General features: G+C 48.4%; 1 pseudogene; it reads left to right on the top strand.

Annotated features, from left to right (window-relative positions):
- The first annotated feature begins 5,718 nt into the window (after positions 1–5,718).
- LOC132775209 (zinc finger protein 658B-like) lies at positions 5,719–20,720 on the top strand (annotated as a pseudogene).
- The last annotated feature ends 1,880 nt before the right edge of the window (positions 20,721–22,600 follow it).

Below are 22,600 nucleotides of genomic sequence, written 5' to 3' on the forward strand. Positions count from 1 at the left end.
GTGGACAGAGCTTCATTCAATAGTTCAGGTCTTCATTCTCATCAAAGGACTCACACTGGAGAAAAAACCCTATACATGCATGGAGTGTGGAAAGACCTTTGCTTATAGTTCAGGTCTACGTTCCCATCTAAGGACTCACATGGGGGAGAATCCATGTATAGACATAGCATAAAGTCATAGAATGATAGAGTACTTGACTTGGAGGAGATGACATGGGACATCTAATCCTGCGATGATTTTATAAGCTTCATGTGCTTTTATGGATTCGACCAATTTTTTAAAATATTAATTATGTTCAATACTGTTTTAATATTTGTATATTTTAAGTTGTATTGTGACACTTTTGATTTGTGAGCTGCTTTGAGTGTCCAAATGGAGAAAAAAAGTAGGAAATAAATAAAGAAATATAATAACGAGAACCCCCCGCCATGCAGGAAAAGCACAATCCAAGTATCCCTGAGAGATGGCACGTGGAAAGAGCATCCCTGAGTGTTTGACGTCTCCATAGACATAGACTTCCCATTGGAGGAAACTGTGGTCATTGATCCCAGAGAGACTCTAAGGCAGAGCTTGCCAAACTTTTCACGTTGGTGTCACGTTATAGATACGCATCCTTTAGAATCATAGAATCAAAGAGTTGAGGTCTCTTCCAACTCTTTGCATAGACATCAAAAGACTCGCACTGGGGAGAAACCAGTGAATTCGTCACACTAATTCAGTTTAAGTAGCAAAACAGTGTCTCCCCCCCTTCACCCCCTTCTTTTCTCCCTTTGACTTCTTTCCCCGCCACTCACCATTTCCTACTTGGCTATACACCTGATTGTTCCCCCTCTTTTATTGCATGTTAAAAAAATCCTAATAAAAAAGGAAAAGGGGAGGGGAAAGAGGGAGAAGGGGGGAAAGGGGAGGTAAGGAGGGGAAAGAGAATAGCAAGGGGGCACGGAAAAGGGCATTATTATTTATTTATTATTTCAAAGTTTTCTATACCGAGCTTCTCACCTCTTAGAGGGACTCAGCCCGGTTTACAACCATATTTTATTTGTCGTGTCAGAGCAACCAGTCCATTATATATTACATTTCTAACAGAACAAAGCAGACAGACAGAAAAATACACATCTTGTGAGTTTGGTAGTTGGTTAAATGTCCTTTGACCAGTCTCTGGCCACTTGGAGTGCTGCCTCTGGTGTTGCCGCAAGAAGGTCCCCCCATTGTGCATCATGTGGCAGGGCTCAGGGTGCATTGCAGCAGGTGGTCAGTGGTCTGCTCTTCTCCGCACTCGCATGCCGAGGATTCCACTTTGTAGCCCCATTTGTGAAGGTTGGCTCTGCATCTCGTGAGGCCAGAGTGCAGTCTGTTCAGTGCCTTCCAGGTCGCCCAGTCTTCTGTGTGCCCATAAAAACATACAATCAGTAAAATATCATAGTTCATAATTACAATAACACATAATTACAAGGGTGAGGAGGAAGGAAGGAAGGAAGGATGGCGAAGACACAGACCCACACAAAGAAGAGAATAGGAAGGGGGGGGGGGGAAAGGGTGAGGGCCCTTCCACACAGCCCCGTATCCCACAATATCAAGGCAGGAAACCCCACAAGATCTGCTTTGAATATCTGAGTCCACACTCCGATAATGTGGGATTTCTTGCCTTGATATTCTGGGCTATAGCGCTGTGTGGACAGGCCCTGAGGGGAATAGATATAGACCCACACAAAGAAGAGAATAGGAAGAGGGCGGGGAAAGGGGTGAGGAAGGAAGGAAGGAAGGAAGGCAGGCAGGCAGGCAGGCAGGCAGGAAGGAAGGAAGGAAGGAAGGAAGGAAGGAAGGAAGGAAGGTGAAGACACAGACCCACACAAAGAAGAGAATAGGAAGAGGGAAGGAAAAGCGTGAGGAAGGAAGGAAGAAAGGAAGGGGAATATATATAGAGATATGTATAGATATATATACACACACAAAGAGAATAGGAAGAGGGCAGGGAAAAGGGTGAGAAGGAAGGAAGGTGTGTGTGTGTGTGTGTAAATGCTCTGTTTGTTTTGAGTGACATCATAACTCAAAATCCGCTGGACAACTAGCCACCAAATTTGGCCACAAGACACCTGCTAACCCAAGGAGTGACCATCACTAAAAGAAATTGAATGTGTCATTCGGGAATTGTAGTTGCTGGGATTTATAGTTCACTTACAATCAAAGAACATTCCGAACCCCACAAAGGATAGAATGGGGCCAAACTTCCCACATGGAATCCCCCATGACCAACAGGAAGCATTGTTTTCCGGTGGTCTTTGGCAACTCTTGTGACACCCCCTCATGATCTCCCCCCCCCCCCAGGGTGAGAAATGCTGCCTTGTGGCCACCCAGACCCACTCCCTTCACGGGGGCAAGAAGACATCATGAAAGCCCTCCTGACAAAGAGCCATCCAGCCAGAGAGAGAGAGAGAGAGATCTATAGGATTCACACACACACACACACACATATGGAAGATATAATAATATCATTGTAGATCTGAAAGGGACCCTGAAAGAAGGAGAAAGACGTGTTTCCTGTTCCAGAGGAGGCAAGCCGGACACTCTCCACATCCACACTCACAAAGACACAGGAAGAAATCCTGTTTACACACAAGAAGAAAGACAGGACGGAGGTTAGAAACCCACTTTCTCATTACTTTCTTTTCCAGATCACCAGGATGGGCCACAGCAACGCCTGGCAGGGCACGGCTAGTATGTATGTATATGTATGTACATATATGGCATGGGCCAACTTGGGCCCTCCCTGTGTTTTGGACTTCCACTCCCACCATTCCTAACATCCAGTAGGAAGTCCAAAATACCTGGAGGGTCAACATTTGTCCGTGTGTGTATGTGTGTGTGTGTATATCTATATATCAGTGATTGGTTTGGGGGGGCGCATGCCAAAATCCTGTTTGCTAACCGTTGGAAATTGCCTAGGCCACTTCTGTGGGCCATCATCCCGTCCAACCCCATTCTGTCAAGAAGCAGGAATATTGCATCCGAAGCACCCCTGGCAGATGGCCATGTCATTTTCCTCCTTGTGGCACCCACTCGGTGAGCGGCGTCGTTTTAGCGTCCTGAGTGGTCAACTTACATGATGTTTCTCTTTTCCTGCATCAAAGGCATGTTTACGAAAAGGGGGTTTCGAAGGGCGTGACCCTCCTGTCTTCGGGAAAGGCCGGCCGATGCAGCCCGGGTGGAAGGCGTCTTTGAAGGGCCTTTCCTGGGGTCTCCTTTCCTTGATAGGATTCCATTGGGGGGGGGGGGGTTCCACAGGCGACCCCCATCAGAAGCCACCTCTCAGGAGCAGAACTAGGTGTCTCCAGGTGAGTCCCCTGAGCATCTTGGAGGGAGGGAGGGAGGGAGAGAGGCAGGCCAGAGGGGGGGGGGGCTCCTCCTGGGTGAGCAGTCAGGCTCCACAGGAAAGCCCAGCACGGGGATAATTCCTTCGCCCCATCTGTGGCAGGCAGGCAGGCAGGCAGGCACCCTCAGAGGTGGTGAGGTCTGTTGGAAACCAGGCAGATGAGGTTTATCTATATTCCTTTGGAATGATGTCCAGGGAGGGAGAAAGAAAGAAAGCAAGCGGCAAAGGTAGGACAGCTGGGACCCTACGCTACTTGCGCAACGCGGGTCTGAATGATTGAGGGGAACACGTGTGCGCGAGAGCGCAGTTAGCGAGAGACGCAGCTGCATCAGAGTCGAGAGAACGTGGTCTCCTTGTCAGTTGGAGACACCCCCCCCTCCCCCCCCCCCCCCCCCCCCGCTGCTCTGAGCCAGAGTGAAGACAAGGGAGGCCGGGGACAGTTCCACCTTGTCTCCTGGGATATGCTAATTTATATTATAATATAATATATTGTAAATACATATAATATTTATAATATTATAATGTAATACAGTATAATAACAATAATATGATATTATAATTATATATTTTATATTACATGTAATATTACTAATAATATTACAATATAATTGTATAGTACAATGTAGTGATGTATAACGCTGATATTGTACTGTGCTCATGGTATAATGTCTCGTGTGTGTGTGTGTGTGTATATATATATATATACACACTAGCAGTCCCCTGCCACGCATTGCTGTGGCCCAGTTTGCTGATCTGGAGAATAAAGTAATGAGAAAGTGTGGGTTTCTAATCTATGTCATGTCTTCCTGCTTGTGGGTCAACAGTATTTCTTGCTGTTTCTTTGCCAGTGTTGATGTGGAGAGTGCCTGGTTTGCCCACTCTGGAACATGCAACATATCATTGTCATGCTTTAGGGGTCCCTTTCAAATCTTTGATACTGCATCTGTCATATGCATATCTCTCTGTGTGTGTGAATGGCTGGATGGCCCTTTGACAGGAGGGCTTTGAATATGTTTTCTTGCCCCTGGTGAAGGGAGTTGGTCTGGATGGCCTTCAGGCAGCATTTCTCAACCTGGGAAGTCAAGACCCCGGGTGGGGGGTCTCCAGGGGGGGTGTCAGAAGGGTCACCCAAGACCACCAGAAAACACACTACTTTCTGGTGGTCAAGCGGATTCTGTGTGGGATGTGTGGCCCAATTCTGTCCTTGGTGGGGTTCAGAATGCTTCTTGATTGTAGGAGAACTATAAATCACAGTAACGACAACTCTCAAAAGTCAAGGTCTATTGTATTGTCGAAGGCTTTCATGGCTGGAATCACTAGGTTCTTGTGGTTTTTTTTGGGCTATATGGCCATGTTCTAGAGGCATTTTCTCTTGACCTTTCGCCTGCATCTCTGGCAAGCATCCTCAGAGGTAGTAATGAGGTCTCTTGGAATTAGGACAATGGGTTTATATATCTGTGGAATGGCTGGGGTGGGGCAAAGAGCTCATTACTTTCTTTTCAAGAGCACCAGGCTGGGGCCACAGCAACGCCTGGCAGGGCACGGCTAGTGTGTGTGTGTGTGTGTATAGCATGGTCCAACTTGGGCCCTCCCTCCCTGTGTTTTGGACTTCAACTCCCACAATTCCAAACAGCCAGTAGGAAGACCAAAATACCTGGAGGGCCAACATATTTGTCCATGTATGTATGTATGTATGTATGTATGTATAGAGAGAGAGATCAGTGATTGGTTTGTGGGGGGGGGGGGGAGGCGCCAAAATACTGTTTGCTTCCTGTTGGAAACTACCTGTGGCCTCCTCCCACCTGCCCGGCCCCCTCCCTCCCTCCCTCCCTCCCTCCCATGAGAGGCTGGGGTCCCTTGGGCCCATCCTGTCATCACCACAACAACGGGGGGGGGGGGCGGGCAGGCCTGAAGCACTCCCTCCTGACCTTCCGCCCACACCCGGGCAGGCAGAGGGGAGGCGAGGGTGTGTGTGTGTGTGTGTCTCCATGGAGCGGGGAGGGGGAGGGGGGAGAGCCCCTTGGCCAAAAGCCTCCCCGCTCAGTTCCGCCCCCCCCTCCCTTCCTCCCTCCCTCCCTCCCTCCCTCCCTGGGAGCCTTCCGTCAGGCGGGGCCTAGCGCGTCCCCTGCCGGCCTGGAGGAGGAAGGGCAGGGTCTGGCGAGGGGCGCCCCATTCTCCCTCCCTCCCTCCTCCCTTTCCACATGCAAATGAGCCCCTTCGCCTTCCCGGGAGGGAGGGAGAGAGGGCGGCCAATCGGGAGCGAGGGTGCTCTTCCCCTGAGGCCCCGCCCACCCCGAGGGAGGGAGGGAAGGGTGACGTCACTCAGGCCCCGCCCCCTTGGCCCCCGCGCGGGAGGGCGCCATTTTGGGAGGAAGAGGAAGAGGAAGAGAGGCTGAGGTGAGCGGAGACGGGGAGGGAGGGGAGGGGAGTGTCCCTCCCCGGGAGTGGCGCCCACCATGGCCTTGGGGCGAGAGGAACGGTCTCCGGCCGAAGAGGAGGAGGAGGAGGAGCTGAGGCTCAGCCCGGATGGAAAGCAGGCAGGCAGGCAGGCAGGCAGGCCCTCTCTCTCGGCCACCAAGCAGGGCTTCCTTCCTTCCCTCCCTCCCTCCTCCCTTCCCTCCTCCCTCGCCCTCCTTCCTTCCTCCCCCCTCCTCCCTCCCCCCCCTTCCTCCCTCCTTCCTCCCTCCTCCCCCCCTTCCTCCCTCTTCCCTCCCTCCCCCTCCTTCCTCCCTCCCCCCTCCCTCCCTCTTCCCTCCTTCCTTCCTCCCTCCCTCCCCCTCCCTCCCCCCCTCCCTCCCTCTTCCCTCCCCCTCCTTCCTCCCTCCCTCCCCCCTCCCTCCCTCCTCCCTTCCCTCCCTCCCTCCCCTCCTCCCTCCCCCTTCTTCCCTCCCCCTCCCTCCTTCCTTCTTCCCTCCCCCCTCCCTCCCTCCTTCCTTCCTCCCGCCCCCCTCCCTTCCCTCCCTCCCCTCCCCCTCCTTCCTTCCTCCCCCCTCCTTCCCTCCCCCCCTCCCTTCCTCCTTCCTCCCCCCTCCCTTCCTCCTTCCTCCCTCCCTCCTCCCTCCCTCCTCCCTTCCCCCCTCCCTCCTTCCTCCCTCCCTCCTCCCTTCCCCCCTCCCTCCTTCCTCCCTCCCTCCTTCCCTCCCTCCCCCTCCCTCCTTCCCTCCCTCCTTCCTCCCTCCCCCTCCCTCCCTCCTCCCTTCCCTCCCTCCCTCCCCCTCCTTCCTTCCAAATCGCCCCATCTTCTGTAAGCCCAGGGGGGAGCCAGGGATTGAGGTTCTGGGTTTGATCCTGCCACTTTTGGACTCTCGCTTGCTGAGGTGTTCCAGCAAGTGTCTGTAGATCTTAGAAAACTATGTCTTGGGACATAAACATTGAGACATACAGATTCTATGCAACTACATTAGATTTACAACTACATGTCTAAGAAATAAACGGGAATTACATGTTCACTCACCATTCACACACACACCATTCACACACATGTACATGCCTCCATCCTCATGCACCCAAACGTTATCCTATCCTTTCCTCCCTCCTTGGAGAAGAACACCTGTTCAGCCAGACCCAGCTTCCCTACAGCCTCACAACACACACTTCCTAAACTTCCACAACACCAGAACTTCTTTCCCTGAGAACAATGCCAAGCTTTGGCTATTGCCCCCCTCAACACTTTGACCTAGGAGAAACCCCCCCCCCCCCCGTACGAAGGTATGTTTATGACACTATTTCTCTATGAGTTCCCCATGCAAACGACAGACTCCTTTGATCTCACCCTGAGTTTTTAAACCATTTCATTGTACATGTGGCCCACTCACTGTCATTGTGTTGTTTATTTGCTTTCTTATGCTGTGTGTATTTTGCTTGTTGTATTTATATGCTTTGTACTTTATTGCGATGTTGTTTATTTTATTATATTGTAATTTGCTGTTTGGGCGTGGCCTCATGTGAGCCGCCCCGAGTCCCCGTTGGGGGAGATGCTGGCGGGGTACAAATAAAGTTTATTATTATTATTATTATTTTTATGGACCAGATCTGTGTTTTCTATACAGCACAACCTGGATCCCTGCACAAAATCCCAGACTCCAAAAGCGCCCTCCTTCTTCGTCTTCCTTGAGAAAGGAGCCCCAAAGGGACCAGGCTGCTCCCGTGCACATCTGCCACTCTCCATAGGGACACCACCTCTCTCCTTCCACGGAGCTGAGCATGGCGGGTGGAACAGACTCCTCAGGTCTGCCACACTTTGAGCATTATTAGACTGAGTCTTTTATAGGAATATCCAGCTGATGTCGTCCCAAAGTTGTAAATGAATGATAGACATCTTCCATCCTGAATCCACCTCAGTTTCCTGGCCAACTGTTGATCTTCTTCATTGATGTTGACAAACGCAAGGCTTGTGGTGACTTCCTTCTTAACTTAAGGAATGTTGCAAACATTTCCTTAACTTGAAAGAACCATTGTCTCAGTTCTTATCACAGTTTACTTTTCAGTTCTCATTAGCAACTTTTAATTACAGTTCCAGCAAGCGGGGAGTTAGTCATTGCAGGCCTTAATATTTTACTGGTGCTTCCAAAATTAATACCCCATCCTTCCTTTCATTCCCACACATATATTAAATTCACATTTATCAAATCTGCACATTGAATTTCTTATTTCGAAATGGGGTTGATCTCTCTATCCCTGTGGAATGAGATCCAGGGTGGGAGGAAGAAAGAACTCTGATCTGTTGGAGGCAAGTGTGAATGTTGCCATTGGGGGTCTGTACACAACTGCAAGGGAGAAAGTAGACTCCGGCAGAGAGGAGAGGATTTTCTTGCTGGGTCTGGAGATCGTGCGTAGGTTGTGGTTCCTCATCAGCTTCCCCCTGTGGCACGTGGTCCCCTTGATGTGTGGGAAGAACCCCTTTCCCTCTGGGTGGCTCTTTGTCTTGACTCTCATGGATGGTTCTTGGCCTTGCAGCTCTCTGGCAATGACCATGTCAGACTCCACAGAAAGGCCCAGCACGGGGATAATTCCTTCGCCCCATCTGTGTCAGGCAGGCAGGCAGGCGCCCTCAGAGGTGGTGAGGTCTGTCGGAAACAAGGCAGATGAGGTTTATCTATATTCCTGTGGAATGATGTCCAGGGAGGGAGAAAGAAAGAGCGGCAAAGGTAGGATAGCTGGGACTCTATGCTACTTGCACAACACGGGTCTGAATGAATGAGAGGAACACATGCGCGAGAGAGCGCAGTTAGCGAGAGACGCAGCTGCGTCAGAGTCGAGAGAACATTGTTCCCCAGAAAGGAGGAGAGGGAGCATTTCTATCCCATTTACCGTCTTCGTAAGTCGTTGTTTATCATTTAACAGTAAATAACTGTCACATTGTATTGTCGAAGGCTTTCATGGCTGGAATCACTAGGTTCTTGTGGGTTTTTTCAGGCTATATGGCCATGTTCTAGAGGCATTTCTCCTGACGTTTCGCCTGCATCTATGGCAAGCATCCTCAGAGGTGAGGTCTGTTGGAATTAGGACAAGGGGTTTATATATCTGTGGAATGACCAGTGTTCTGGAACAGCTGTTCCAGGAGCTCCAGATTTATTTGCTGTGTTTAATGTTTGTTTGCCATCCCAGGGTTGGGATTTTGCGGCAGGGTGGCTTCCTGTTATAGGCTGCAATCATAGGGTAAGCCACCTGCCAATTATAGTTAGGATTCCTGGTCCCGCCCCTTTTTTGCTTTTTGGAGGGAAGGGAGCCTTTTCCAGTCAGTCACAGAAAGGTTAACCAATGTATAGGATGTGTTTACTTCCCTGTACAAAGGCTTCAACCTTTAAGAGCTCCAGGGAACAAACATCAGGGAAGCATTCCCACAGCTTTAAGGGTCTCCTAAGAACTCCAGGGATTCCTTCCTACAGCCTTGGGAGTTTCCAGGAAGACAGCCAACTCTAAAGAACATCCATTGCCTGTCTGGTAGGTCCTCTCAGTGTTTCGAGAAGCAGTTCGGCCTGGCAGAGGAGCCCATCTGTTCGTGCTTCTTCATTTTCGGCCATTTTGGAAGACCAGAAGGGAGGGGCTGGCAGCCTCCTTCTTTGCTTCAGCTCTCTTCCCACCATTTTGAAGTTCTACTCAGTTTGCAAGTTGCTACATTTCTCCTCCAGCTTTTGCACAACAGGTCTGCATGGAATTGCAACAGTTTGTTCCAGCTACAGTTTCCAGCAGAAGCAAGCTTTCCCGCTCTTTTGAAACAAGCCTTGTTTCTGCTTTGCCTTTCAGATTCCTGGAAAGGGTTTTTTGCAATCGCCTTTGGCTTTTTATAGCCTTTCAGCAAGGGTTTGATGTGCATTTGAATGATTGTGTCTGTTATGTTTATTCTCTGCCTTAAAGTATTAGGTTTTCAGTGTTTGCAATTGCATTGATTCACTGACTGCTTTATTACTGCATTTCCATATTGTGATCGTATTGCTATACTGTTTGGGCAATTTGCTGTCATGGCTCACATCTCAGGTTCCCCAAAGGCTTTAAGTGTGCAGAGCAGTCAGGGAGGTGCTTCTGGCCAAAGCAAGCACAGCCACACCAGCAGGAGGCATAGCAGCAGACATGGCTCCGCGTCAGGATCGTCTGTCTCCAGATGCAGCTCCTCATCTATGGTGGCCCTTTACAAGAGGGAAACAAGGCGTCTCAAACTGCAAGAAAAAATCCTAGAAGCAGAAGCTGAGGCTGCAGCGGCAGACCTAGGTCTGAACTTTGAGCGGGCTCAACTAGAGTTAGAGGCGAAGCAAAAGCAGTCACAAGCCGAGTTAGAGGCGAAATTAAAGTTGTCGCGCATCCAGCAGGAGGCAGCGCAGAAAAGGGTCCGTGCCAACATCTTGGCAAAGGCGCTGCAAGGAGAACTGTCTCAAGAAAATGTCAACCGTTTGCCAACACCTCCAACCACGCCTCTTCTGCCAGCCCACGTTGGTTTCCAAGACGGCAAGCTGGTGCATGCGGACAGCGACATCGCGCCACACAGGCTGGTCGAGCAATTCAGGGCCAGGAGCCCACAGCCATCAACTCAGGTACCAAAGCCTAGCCCAGAAATCAGAGTGTCACCCATTCCTGAGGCCACAGGTGTTCCTTGGAATGGACCTTCTACATTTCAGAAGAACTTCACCTTTACCCCTGACCAAACACCCCTTCCGTTCCTTCAGACTCCTCAGTCGCAGTTTGAGTCTTTGTTTAGGAACCCGAGAAAGGATTTGAGGGACAAAGGTGTGGAGAAATTCTCTGACCGGCCAGAAGATTTCCTACTTTGGAAAAAGACTTTTCAGCGAGCCATTCAGAGTTTAAGACTCTCCTCTGAGGAACAATTGACTCTTTTGATCGCCTGGCTTGGTCCAGTATCGGCTCAGCAGGTGAGAAGGATTTTCTCGGCTCTCATCGACCAACCAGATAGAGCTTTGGACACTGCATGGACAAGGCTTGACCAGCGCTACGGGTCCAGCACCCAAATTGAAGCCTCGCTGATGGACAGACTTCATCAGTTCCCAGTGCTCAAACCAAAAGACTTTGAACAGCTTTGGGACTTGTCAGACTTATTGATTGAGCTTCAGTCTGCCAAGGGAAACCCACAGCTTCCAGGGTTTGCCTGCCTGGACCAACACTTGTCCCAAACTGCCATCATCCAGAAGCTGCCATTCTCCTTACAAGAAGAGTGGGGCAAAGAAGTCTTCAGATTCAAACAGGCCAACCATCAGGTCTACCCACCGTTCACCCATCTTGTGGACTTTGTTACAAATGCAGCCATGCAACTCAACGACCCACAGACGGGATTTCCAACTCTTTATGGGACCCCAAGGATGGACAGGCCCATCAAAGACCCTAAGAAACCTGCAGACAGTGGCACCAAAAGAAACATCACCGTCAAGTCCACGGAGACCAACTCATCTCCAGCTGACCCCGAGGATGTCTTGTGCCCACTGCATGCAAAGCCCCACAGTTTGGCCGACTGCAGGGAGTTTGCCAAGAAGCCTCACGCAGACAAGGTCGAGATCCTCAAGAAGTCCAGGATCTGCTTCAGGTGCTGCGGTGCAACTCCCCACCAGTCAAAGTCATGCAAAGAAAAGGTGAAGTGCGAGGTGTGCCAATCCGAAAAGCATTGCTCAGCCATGCATGACAAGGATTTCGTGCCCTCCAAGATCAAGAGCGGGGCCACCAGTCAACTCTCCCCAGAAGATTCAGCTGGACCTTCATCGGGCACTGAGGCACCCTCTGTGGCCTGCACACAGCTGTGTGGCAGCCCAAAGAAAACTAGGATTTGCCACCCCATTTGTTTGGCAGAGGTTTTTCCTGCCAGCAAGCCTTGGATGAAGAAGAAAATGTATGTGGCCCTTGACAACCAAAGCGACGGTTCCCTGGCCACCCCTGACTTCTTCAAAATCTTTAAGGGGCAGGCAAAGACTATTGACTATTGCATTTCTACTTGTACAGGCAAACAACGAAGACAGGGCCGCATTGCGTCTGGATTTATCATTTCGCCATGTGGCAAGGACATTCGTTTTGAGTTGCCCGACCTTATTGAGTGTGCGTCCATCCCACGCAATAAGGACCAGATTGCTACCAGAGAGATGATGCAAGCGCATCCCCACCTAAAAGGACTACAGGACCTCATTCCACCCTTTGAGCCGGGTATCGACATAGTCCTGCTCATTGGATCCAACTGCCCCAGCTTGATGAGCATCCGAGCTGAAAAGAGAGGTCCTCCTGGTGCACCTTTGGCACAGAAGACTCCATTAGGATGGACCATACAGGGACCTGTATGTGTCGACAGAATGCATCCTCCATCTTCTCTGTGTCCAGGTCAGCCCAACACCCTCAGCTGTGGCAGAGTCACCCTCATGCAAAGTTGCCTCAGCCACATTTCTGTTTGCTGCCAAGGAGTTTCATCTGAGTTTTCATCCATCTGCGATGTATCCCAGGACGACGAGAACACAGCGCTCTCCCGAGATGAACAAGAGTTCCTGAACATCATGAACTCCGAGGTGACTCTCAGCGAGGAAGGGAACTGGATCGCCCCTTTGCCCTTCAAAACAGACCGGCCTACCTTGCCTCCTAACAGACAGGTAGCCAAGACGAGACTGCAGTCTTTGAGACGCAAGTTACAGCGTGAAAACAAGACCAAACAGCAAATCGGTCAGGCTCAAGTTTTACACCAGCTGAGCATCCCACGCCAATTCACGGCCAGGAGCCCAGCATCCATTTTGACTCAAAGACTTCTGAATGGCAGGAAATTACGCACCCTGTTCCTGAAAAGTCTTACAAGGTACTCTGGAAACAAACTCAAACTCTTGCCAACCAGTTTTGGAGACGCTGGAAGGCAGAGTACTTGGCTCAACTCCAGAGTCGCAGGAAGTGGAAAGACTCCAAGCCCAACTTCCAAGTTGGGGACATTGTTTTGCTCAAAGACTCCCTACCTCATTTCATGTGGCCTTTGGCCAAAGTTACAGAGACCTTGCCAAGTCCGGATAGATTGGGAAGGAAGTAAAAGCTAAGAGTGTGCCAAAATGGCAATGTTTCTGTGTTACACAGACCAATTTGTGATATTGTGTTGTTATCGAGTGGGTAATTGTTTATTCCAAATTAGATTTGCCGTTTATTATAGTGTAGATTTCTCATCGTTGAGAAATCTAGGCCAGGAGTGTTCTGGAACAGCTGTTCCAGGAGCTCCAGATTTATTTGCTGTGTTTAATGTTTGTTTGCCATCCCAGGGTTGGGATTTTGCGGCAGGGTGGCTTCCTGTTATAGGCTGCAATCATAGGGTAAGCCACCTGCCAATTATAGTTAGGATTCCTGGTCCCGCCCCTTTTTTGCTTTTTGGAGGGAAGGGAGCCTTTTCCAGTCAGTCACAGAAAGGTTAACCAATGTATAGGATGTGTTTACTTCCCTGTACAAAGGCTTCAACCTTTAAGAGCTCCAGGGAACGAACATCAGGGAAGCATTCCCACAGCTTTAAGGGTCTCCTAAGAACTCCAGGGATTCCTTCCTACAGCCTTGGGAGTTTCCAGGAAGACAGCCAACTCTAAAGAACATCCATTGCCTGTCTGGTAGGTCCTCTCAGTGTTTCGAGAAGCAGTTCGGCCTGGCAGAGGAGCCCACACCAGCGGGGGTTGGATTTTAGTTAGCCTTGGGAGAAGTTAAAAAGGGGAATTTTCCTTTGAAGAAAGTTATGCGGACAAGTTTGAGAGAGCTGATACCTTACCAAGAAAGCTTTACAATTCCTGTTGGATTCATTAATAAAAGACTTTGTTGTACCTTTTAAGCCACTTGAAGATTCCTTCTGTAAAGGAAGCCTCTGAGAACTTTTCCTAGGGTCCCTGGCTTCCCGCTGGGTAAAGGTTACACATCCTATATCTAAAGTCAACTAGCTATAGGCCCAGCGGCGACAGAACAACCAGGGTGGGGCAAAGGACTTTGTCAGTTGGGCTAGGTGTGTTAATGTTTCAATTGACATCTTGATAAGCATACAATGGGCTGACCGTGCCCGGAGCAAACTCTTCTTGAAAGGTAATTAGAAGTCCCTGCCTGTTTCCTCTCTGCTGTTTTTGCTGTTGCATTTTTTGAATTTTTTAATACTGGTAGCCAAATCTTGTTTATTTTCATGGTTTCCTCCTTTCTGTTGAAATTGTCCCCATGTTTCTGTATTTCAATGGCTTCTCTGTGTAGTCTGACATGGTTGTCTGTCACATTACTTCACTTGCCTTCAGCATTATGCTTGGCTGTTTGTTGCCCCCCCCCCTTTCTGCTCCTCCTTTCTGACCTGCATTGCGCTCGTCTTCCCTTCCTTAATTTTCAGCCGCATTGCACAAGTAGCGTAGCGTAGGGTCCCAGCTTTTGCCAAAAGAACTCTTGTCTGTTGCAGGCAAGGGTGAATGGTGGAATTAATCACCTTGATAAGCATTGGATGGCCTTGCAGCTTCAAAGCCTGGCTGCTTCCTGCCTGGGGGAATCCTTTGTTGGAGGGCGTTAGCTGGCCCTGATTATTTCATGTCTGCAATTCCCCTGTTTTCAGAGTGTTGTTCTTTTTTTACTATCGTTTATTTTTATTTACTGTATCAGAAGCAAACCAAGGATACGGTTGTAATGTATTTAAATACACAAAGTTTGTAAAACTTGGCAAAAACACTTTCTGTCCTCATTTTAGAGTTGTTGTTGTTTTTTTTTTACTACTAGGAGCCAGATTGTGTTTATTTTCATGGTTTCTTCCTTCTTTTTGAAATTGTCTACATGGCCAACAATGTGATGCTGCACCTGACTCGTGTGTAACAAAGGGGATAGGACACGTATTGTGATTACCGGAGCCTACTCGTATGCAATAAAGAATAGGACATTGATTGACGTTCAAGGACTATTCTTCCTCACAAGAAGGTTTTGTTTCATACTTCAAGAGAAGAACCAATTGTTTTTGCCTAATGTGAATGTGGCAGCTCTGTGTTTTGTTGATATGTGTAATGTGGCAGCTCTGTGTAATTTGTTGATATGTGTAATTGAGTTAATTTACATACATTCGCATCACCACAATCAGTGGATTTTGGTCTCCACAGGCAAACTATACATCCCAGCAACTCCCAAATGCCAAGGTGTGTTTTCCCCAAGCCTCTCCAGTATTTCCTGTTGGTCATGGGAGTTGGGCCAATAGGCTGATCAGGAAAGATCTTCATGGGTTCCCTGCTGTTATACACTCATATTACAACTGTTACCCATGCGACCCATGTTATATATTTATTTAAACCATTGATATTCCGCCCTTCTTCTCACCCCGACTCAGGGGACTCAGGGCGGAGCACAGCATATATATGGCAAACATTCAATGCCGGGACATATACACATATATAACATATATGTAACATATATATATATATATACACATATATAACGACGACGGTATAATATATATCTATATCTCGCCACTGGAACACCAGTATAACGAAGTGTTATATATATCACTCAATCACGACGCTGCCACCACTATAATATATAACACAACCAATGACGCAATGCTGGAGGCTTATCAAAAATATGTCTGGGCAGGATGGATCTTCCCCAAAATTTTCCTTTCTTCAAAAATCCCACCCCTGTGCCTCCAATATGGTAGCTAAACGATGATGGTTATGTGTTGTGGTGAAGTGAACACTGCTTGTCTTCAAACTCTCATTTGAATTAAAGCTGCCACCAACCTAAGTAGTTTTAGGATTTTTAAAATAAGTATTGGAGGTAAACTTTTCATCCGGAGTTTTGGAGTTGGGTGCCATCTCTATGCGGATGACGCACAACTCTACTACTCCTTTCCACCTAATGCCAAGGAGGCCTCCCGGGTGCTGGACGAGTGCCTGGCTGCTGTGTCGATCTGGATGAGGAAGAACAGGCTGAAAATCAATCCTGACAAGACAGAGGTCCTCCTGGTCGATCGTAAACCGGATCAGGGTATAGGGTGGCAACCTGTGTTGGACGGGGTTACACTCCCCCTGAAGCCACAGGTCCGCAGTTTGGGTGTCCTCCTGGACTCATCGCTTACACTTGAGGCTCAGGTGTCGGCGGTATCCGGGAGGGCCTTTGCACAATTGAGACTTGTGCGCCAGCTGCGACCGTACCTCGTGAGGGCAGATCTGGCCGGGGTGGTCCATGCCTTGGTCACCTCTAGAATGGATTACTGCAATGCGCGCTACATGGGGCTGCCCTTGAAGACGGCTCGGAAACTCCAACTGGTCCAGCGTGCAGCAGCCAGGATGCTAACTGGGGCTCATTATCAAGAGAGGTCTACCCCTCTGTTTAAGGAGCTCCACTGGCTGCCATTTATTTTCCGAGCCCAATTCAAGGTGCAGGTGCTCACCTACAAAGCCCTGAACGGTTTGGGACCACCCTACCTGCGTGACCGCATCTCCATCTACGAACGCACACGTTCGCTCCGGTCATCTGGGGAGGCCCTGCTCGTGATCCCACCCACGTCGCAAGCGCGCTTGGTGGGAACGCGAGACAGGGCCTTTTCTGTGGCGGCTCCCCGACTTTGGAATGCCCTTCCAAAAGATCTTCGCCAGGCCCCTACTTTAGCAGCTTTCAGAAAGAACCTAAAAACTTGGCTGTTCCAATGTGCCTTCTCAGATTAGGAATCCCCACCCAAGTCCTAGAAGCACTTTAGCACAATTAACATTACTGCACACCGTACTATTTTTATTCCTATGCTCCTCCTACCACTCTAGCACTTTTAACCCTGTACCCCATTGCGCTGGCCGGCCCAGTTTTAAAGTGTCATGATGTATTGTTATTGTCGTTGTTGCTTGCTTAACTATTGATTTGCTGTGTTTTCTACTGTCGTGTTATGTTTTACTTCGGCCTGTGTAAGCCGCATCGAGTCCTCCGGGAGATGCTAGCGGGGTACAAATAAAGATAATAATAATAATAATAATAATAATAATTATTATTATTATTATTATTATTATTTTCCCACTCCTGCCAACGCTGCTTTTCCCCTGGCTCCCAATCAACTGTTTGTTAAGAGGCTTTCTGTAGTGCAGGGTGTTCAAAATGCTGGAACTATCACAAAGGCGTGATGATGGAATGATGTATTCTAGAGACCTTTTTGAAAGTTAAACAGAAAAAGATTTATTTTCAAAAACAGACAACTAACTACTACTGAGAGGTACAAAAAGCGTGACTTCAGCTTGCTTGGTTGCTTGAACCAATTCTCTTCGCTTAGTTACAGACAGAGCTAACCACACAGAATCATCTGTTGGTAACAAAACCCTCACTCTATTGCAGAGAAATAGTAATGCGTCTGTCTAACGTATCTAGACAGTCCCTGGGTTATTAGCTAACTCTTCCCTCAACTAACACTGAAGCTGAATTCTTTTCCCTCCTAAGACTTCTCTCCTCCCAACTGCTCTGGCCAATCCTAGGAGACTTCCAAACTACTCCTTGCTTCCATCTATCCTCACTCAAGATGGCTGCCTCCCTGGCTTACACTCCCAAAATGGAGGTCTGCCATACTGTTAACCAGGCTCCCTTTCTGGCCTACTAGGTAAGATTCACTATACCATACAACCCAAAAAGAGGCGGCGGTCTCTCCCCTGCTGAAGAAACCAGACTTAGATTGTTCGGTTCCCTCCAGTTACTGCCCAGTTTCGAATCTTTCGTTCCGGGGAAAGGTGATTGAGAGGGCAGCAGTGGAGCAGTTGCAGCAGTTCTTAGATGATATAGCTGGACTAGATCCCTTCCAGTCCGACTTCCATGTGGGGCACGGGACAGAGACGGTGCTGGCCTCCATCACGGATCACCTTTGATGTCAGCTTGACCAGGGCGGGTCAGCGCTGCTTGTGCTATTGGATCTCACAGCAGCATTTGACACAGTCGACCACAATCTTTTGACCCACCGCCTTGCTGCTGTTGGAGTCAGGGGGAGAGCTTTAAATTGGCTGTCCTCCTTCCTTCACAACCGTGGACAGCGAGTGGAGAGGGGAGGCCTGCTCTCTGAGAGGTCCCCTCTACTCTGTGGGGTTCCTCAGGGGGCCATTTCCTCCCCTCTGTTGTTTAACATCTATATGCGACCACTTGCTCAGCTGGTTCGAGGTTTTGGGCTTGAGTGTTACCAGTACACTGATGACACTCAGCTTGTGTTGAAGATGGAAGGCCGACCGGACTCTGTACCTGATAATTTTCATCAGTGCCTCGAGGCCGTTACTGGATGGCTGCGTGCCAGCAGGTTGAGGGTGAATCCAGCAAAGACGGAGATCCTATGGCTGGGTCAACCGGGCAGTGGGGATATCCAGCTGCCCACCCTGGATGGTGAGGCGCTACGCCCGTCATCATTGGTCGAGAGTCTGGGAATCTTTTTGGACCCTCTACTGACGATGGAGGCCCAGATCTCCGCTGTTAGCAGAACTGCCTTTTTTCATCTGCGGCAGGCTAGACGGCTGGCCCCCCATCTGTCCAGGGATGACCTAGCTACAGTGATCCAGGCCACGGTCATCTCAAGACTGGACTACTGTAACGCCCTCTACATTGGCCTTCCTCTGTTGGTGATCCAGAAGCTCAAGTTGGTACAAAACGCAGCTGCTCGGCTTCTTGCGGGAACTTCGATGAGATGCCACATAACACCAATCTTCCTGCAGCTGCATTGGTTACCCATTGAGCACCGGATCACTTTCAAAGTGATGGTACTTACCTTTAATGCCTTACATGTTCTGGGGCCGATGTACCTGAGGGACCGCCTCACCCTCTACCAACCCCAGAGATCCCTCCGTTCTGAGGACCAAGATTTATGGGAAGTTCCTAGTGTGAAGACCTTGCGTCTAACAGCAACCAGACGCAGAGCCTTCACAGCAGTGGCACTCTGGAATACTCTGCCACCTGAAGTTCGTGCCTTGCGGGACTTATCAGCTTTCCGCAGGGCATGTAATACATATTTGTTCCGGCAGGCCTTTAATCTTTGATGTCGCTGTGTTTCAATTGTTTTATATTGTGTTAGATTTTAGCTTTCTTGTACGCTGCTACGAGCCCCAGGGGAGTGGTGGCATATAAGTTCGAATAATTAATTAATTAATTAATTAATATATGTTTGAGGCCCCAGTGTCTGCCTTTCTTGGTATTTCCATTCTCAACGTGACCCATGAAGGGGAAGGGGGAAATCTTGGAGGTAGAGAAGGTCTCTGGCTTCCATCCTTGATCTTTCTCTTCTTTCTTCTCCAGGGAAGGGAGGACTCTTTGGAGCGACCTCTTGGATGCAGTAAGGAAACCGATAACACAGGGAGAAGACATCCTCTCGAGGCGATGATCTTGCTGAATTCTTGACTTCACTTACAGATAACAAAGGAATAAAGAAGAGTCAAGTCTCTGTATTGGAATTCAACACCCGTATCATTCTTGACATGGAGGAGAAAGCGTCTAAATGCCTGGAGTGTGGAAAGAGCTTCACTCGGAGGGATACTCTGCAGCAACATGTAAGGACTCACACTGGGGAGAAACCCTATTCCTGCCCGGAGTGTGGAAAGAGCTTTGCTCATAGTTCACATCTACATAGACATCAAAGGACTCACACTGGGGAGAAACCCTATACGTGCCTGGAGTGTGGACAGAGCTTTGCTCATAATTCAAGTCTACGTACACATCAAAGGATTCACACTGGGGAGAAACCCTATAAATGCCTGGACTGTGGACAGAGCTTCACTCGGAGGCATAGTCTGCAGCAACATGTAAAGACTCACACTGGGGAGAAACCCTATTCCTGCCTGGAGTGTGGACAGAGCTTTGCTCATAATTCAAGTCTACGTACACATCAAAGGATTCACACTGGAGAGAAACCTTATAAATGCCTGGAATGTGGTCAGAGCTTTGCTCATAATTCAAATCTACGTGCACATCAAAGGATTCACACTGGGGAGAAACCCTATAAATGCCAGGAATGTGGACAAAGCTTTGCTCAGATTTCAGCTCTACGTGCACATGAAAGGACACACACTGGGGAGAAACCCTATAAATGCCTGGAATGTGGACAAAGCTTCACTATGAGTGGCCATCTACATAGTCATCAAAAGACTCACACTGGGGAGAAACCTTATAAATGCCTGGAATGTGGTCAGAGTTTCACTCAGAGTTCAAATCTACGTACACATCAAAGGATTCACACTGGGGAGAAGGCCTATAAATGCCAGGAATGTGGGCAGAGCTTTGCTCAGATTTCAGGTCTGCGTTCACATGAAAGGACACACACTGGGGAGAAACCTTATAAATGCCTGGAATGTGGACAGAGCTTCACTCATAGTTCAGGTCTACGTTTACATCAAATGACTCACACAGGAGAAAAACCCTATACATGCAAGGAGTGTGGAAAGACCTTTGCTTATAGTTCATGTCTACGTTCCCATCTAAGGACTCACATGGGGGAGAAATCCTATATATGCCTAGAGTGTGGACAAAGCTTCACTCATAGTTCAGGTCTACGTTCCCATCAAAGGACTCATATGGTGGAGAAACCCTATACATGCCTGGAGTGTGGACAGAGCTTCACTCAGAGTTCAAATCTACGTACACATCAAAGGATTCACACTGGGGAGAAACCCTTTGAATGCCTGGAGTGTGGACAGAGCTTTGCTTTTAGTTCAAATTTATGTTCACATAAAAGGACTCACACTGGGGAGAAACCCTTTACATGCCTGGAGTGTGGACGGAGCTTCACTCGTAGTTTAGGTCTACGTTCACATAAAAGGACTCACACTGGGGAGAAACCCTTTACATGCCTGGAGTGTGGACGGAGCTTCACTCGTAGTTCAGGTCTACGTTCACATGAAAGGACACACACTGGGGAGAAACCTTATAAATGCCTGGAATGTGGACAGAGCTTCACTCATAGTTCATATATACGTTCACATGGAAGGACACACACTGGGGAAAAACCCTATACATGCCTTGAGTGTGGACAGAGGTTCACTCAGAGTTCTCATCTAAAAAAACATGAAAGGATCCACACTGAGGGAAAAACCTTATGAACGCTTGGAATGTGGGCAGAGCTTCACTCAGAGTAGACCACAACGTTCACATAAATACACTCACACTGGGGAGCAACTATATAAATGCCTGGAGTGTGGACAGAGCTTCACTCATAGTTCACCTCTACATAAGCATCAACGAACTCACCGTGGGGAGAAACCATGTATAGACATAGCATAATGTCATAGAATCATAGAATAATAGGGTTGGAAGAGATGTCATGGGACATCCAATCCTGCAATGGTTTTATAGGCTTCATGTGATTTTATGGATTTGACCAATTTTTAAAAAATATTAATGATATTCAATAGAGTTTTAATATTTGTATATTTTAAGTTGTATTGCAACGCTTTTAATTTGTGAGCTGCTTTGAGTGTCCGAATGGAGAGAAAAAGCGGGATATAAATAAATAAAATAACGATAAGCCCCCGCCATGCACAATCAACGAATCCCTGAGAGATGGCACGTGGAAAGAGCATCCCTGAGAGTTGACGTCTACATAGACATAGACTTCCCATTGGAGGGAACTGTGGTCACTGATCCCAGAGAGACTCTTAAGACAGAGCTTTCCACACCTTTCATATTGGTGTCACGTTTTAGACATACATCTTTTTGTGACACTGTAATTCAGTTTAAGTAGCAAGACAGAGGTCAAGCCAACTCATATAAGATTTTCAATACATATAATAATATTTTATTTATTTATTTTCGACAATTATATGCCGCCCTTCTCACCCCGAAGGGGATTCAGAGCGGCTTACAAGATATATTTCCTACTATATATTATATTATTAGCGTTCTCATCTACATAAACATCAAGGGACCCACACTGGGGAGAACCCCTATGAGTGCTTGGAGTGTGCTCAGTTCTTCACTCAAAGTGGAGGTCTACGCTCACATTATAGGACTCACATGGATGCCAGCTGTGCCTGTACCTTGGGAAGTCAGACTTGGCCCCAGTGGTCCATGCTCTGGTTATATCCCGTATAGATTACATGCCATATAGATTACTGCAACGTGCTCTACGTGGTACTGCCTTTGAAGACTGTTTGGAAGGTCCAACGAGCAGCAGCCAGGTTGCTCATTGGAATGGCGCTCAGCGAGCACACAACGCCTTGTTGTGTCAGTTCTACTGGCTGCCAGTTTCCTACCGATTCAGAGTGGACCCATTCCTTATTCAAGAGCGATGTTCACTTATTCCAGTTTTCAGGAGTCTAGTGGTCATTCCAACCTATAGTAATTTGCAAGGACATTAAATTACGTAAACAACATTATAGGTAGATCATGGGGTGAAATGATGTTCAACATCTACACAAATGACCAGCCACTGCCAGAAGGGACAGAGAGTTTCATCTATGCTGATGATCGTGCCATTACTGCTCAAGCAGGGAGCTTTGAGATGGTAGAACAGAAGCTTTCCGAAGCTCTAGGTGCTCTTACTGCCTATTACAGGGAAAACCAGCTGATCCCCAACCCATCTAAAACACAGACATGTGCCTTTCATCTCAAGAACAGACAAGCATCCCGAGCTCTGAAGATCACCTGGGAAGGAATCCCACTGGAGCATTGCAGCGCACCCAAATATCTGGGAGTCACTCTGGACCGTGCTCTTACCTACAAGAAGCACTGCCTGAACATCAAGCAAAAAGTGGGTGCTAGAAACAATATCATACGAAAGCTGACTGGCACAACCTGGGGATCACAACCAGATACAGTGCCCTTGCGCTGTGCTACTCTGCTGCTGAG

Source organism: Anolis sagrei, chromosome 4 (assembly GCF_037176765.1).
Source record: "Anolis sagrei isolate rAnoSag1 chromosome 4, rAnoSag1.mat, whole genome shotgun sequence".
NCBI classification, from domain to species: Eukaryota; Metazoa; Chordata; class Lepidosauria; order Squamata; family Dactyloidae; genus Anolis; species Anolis sagrei.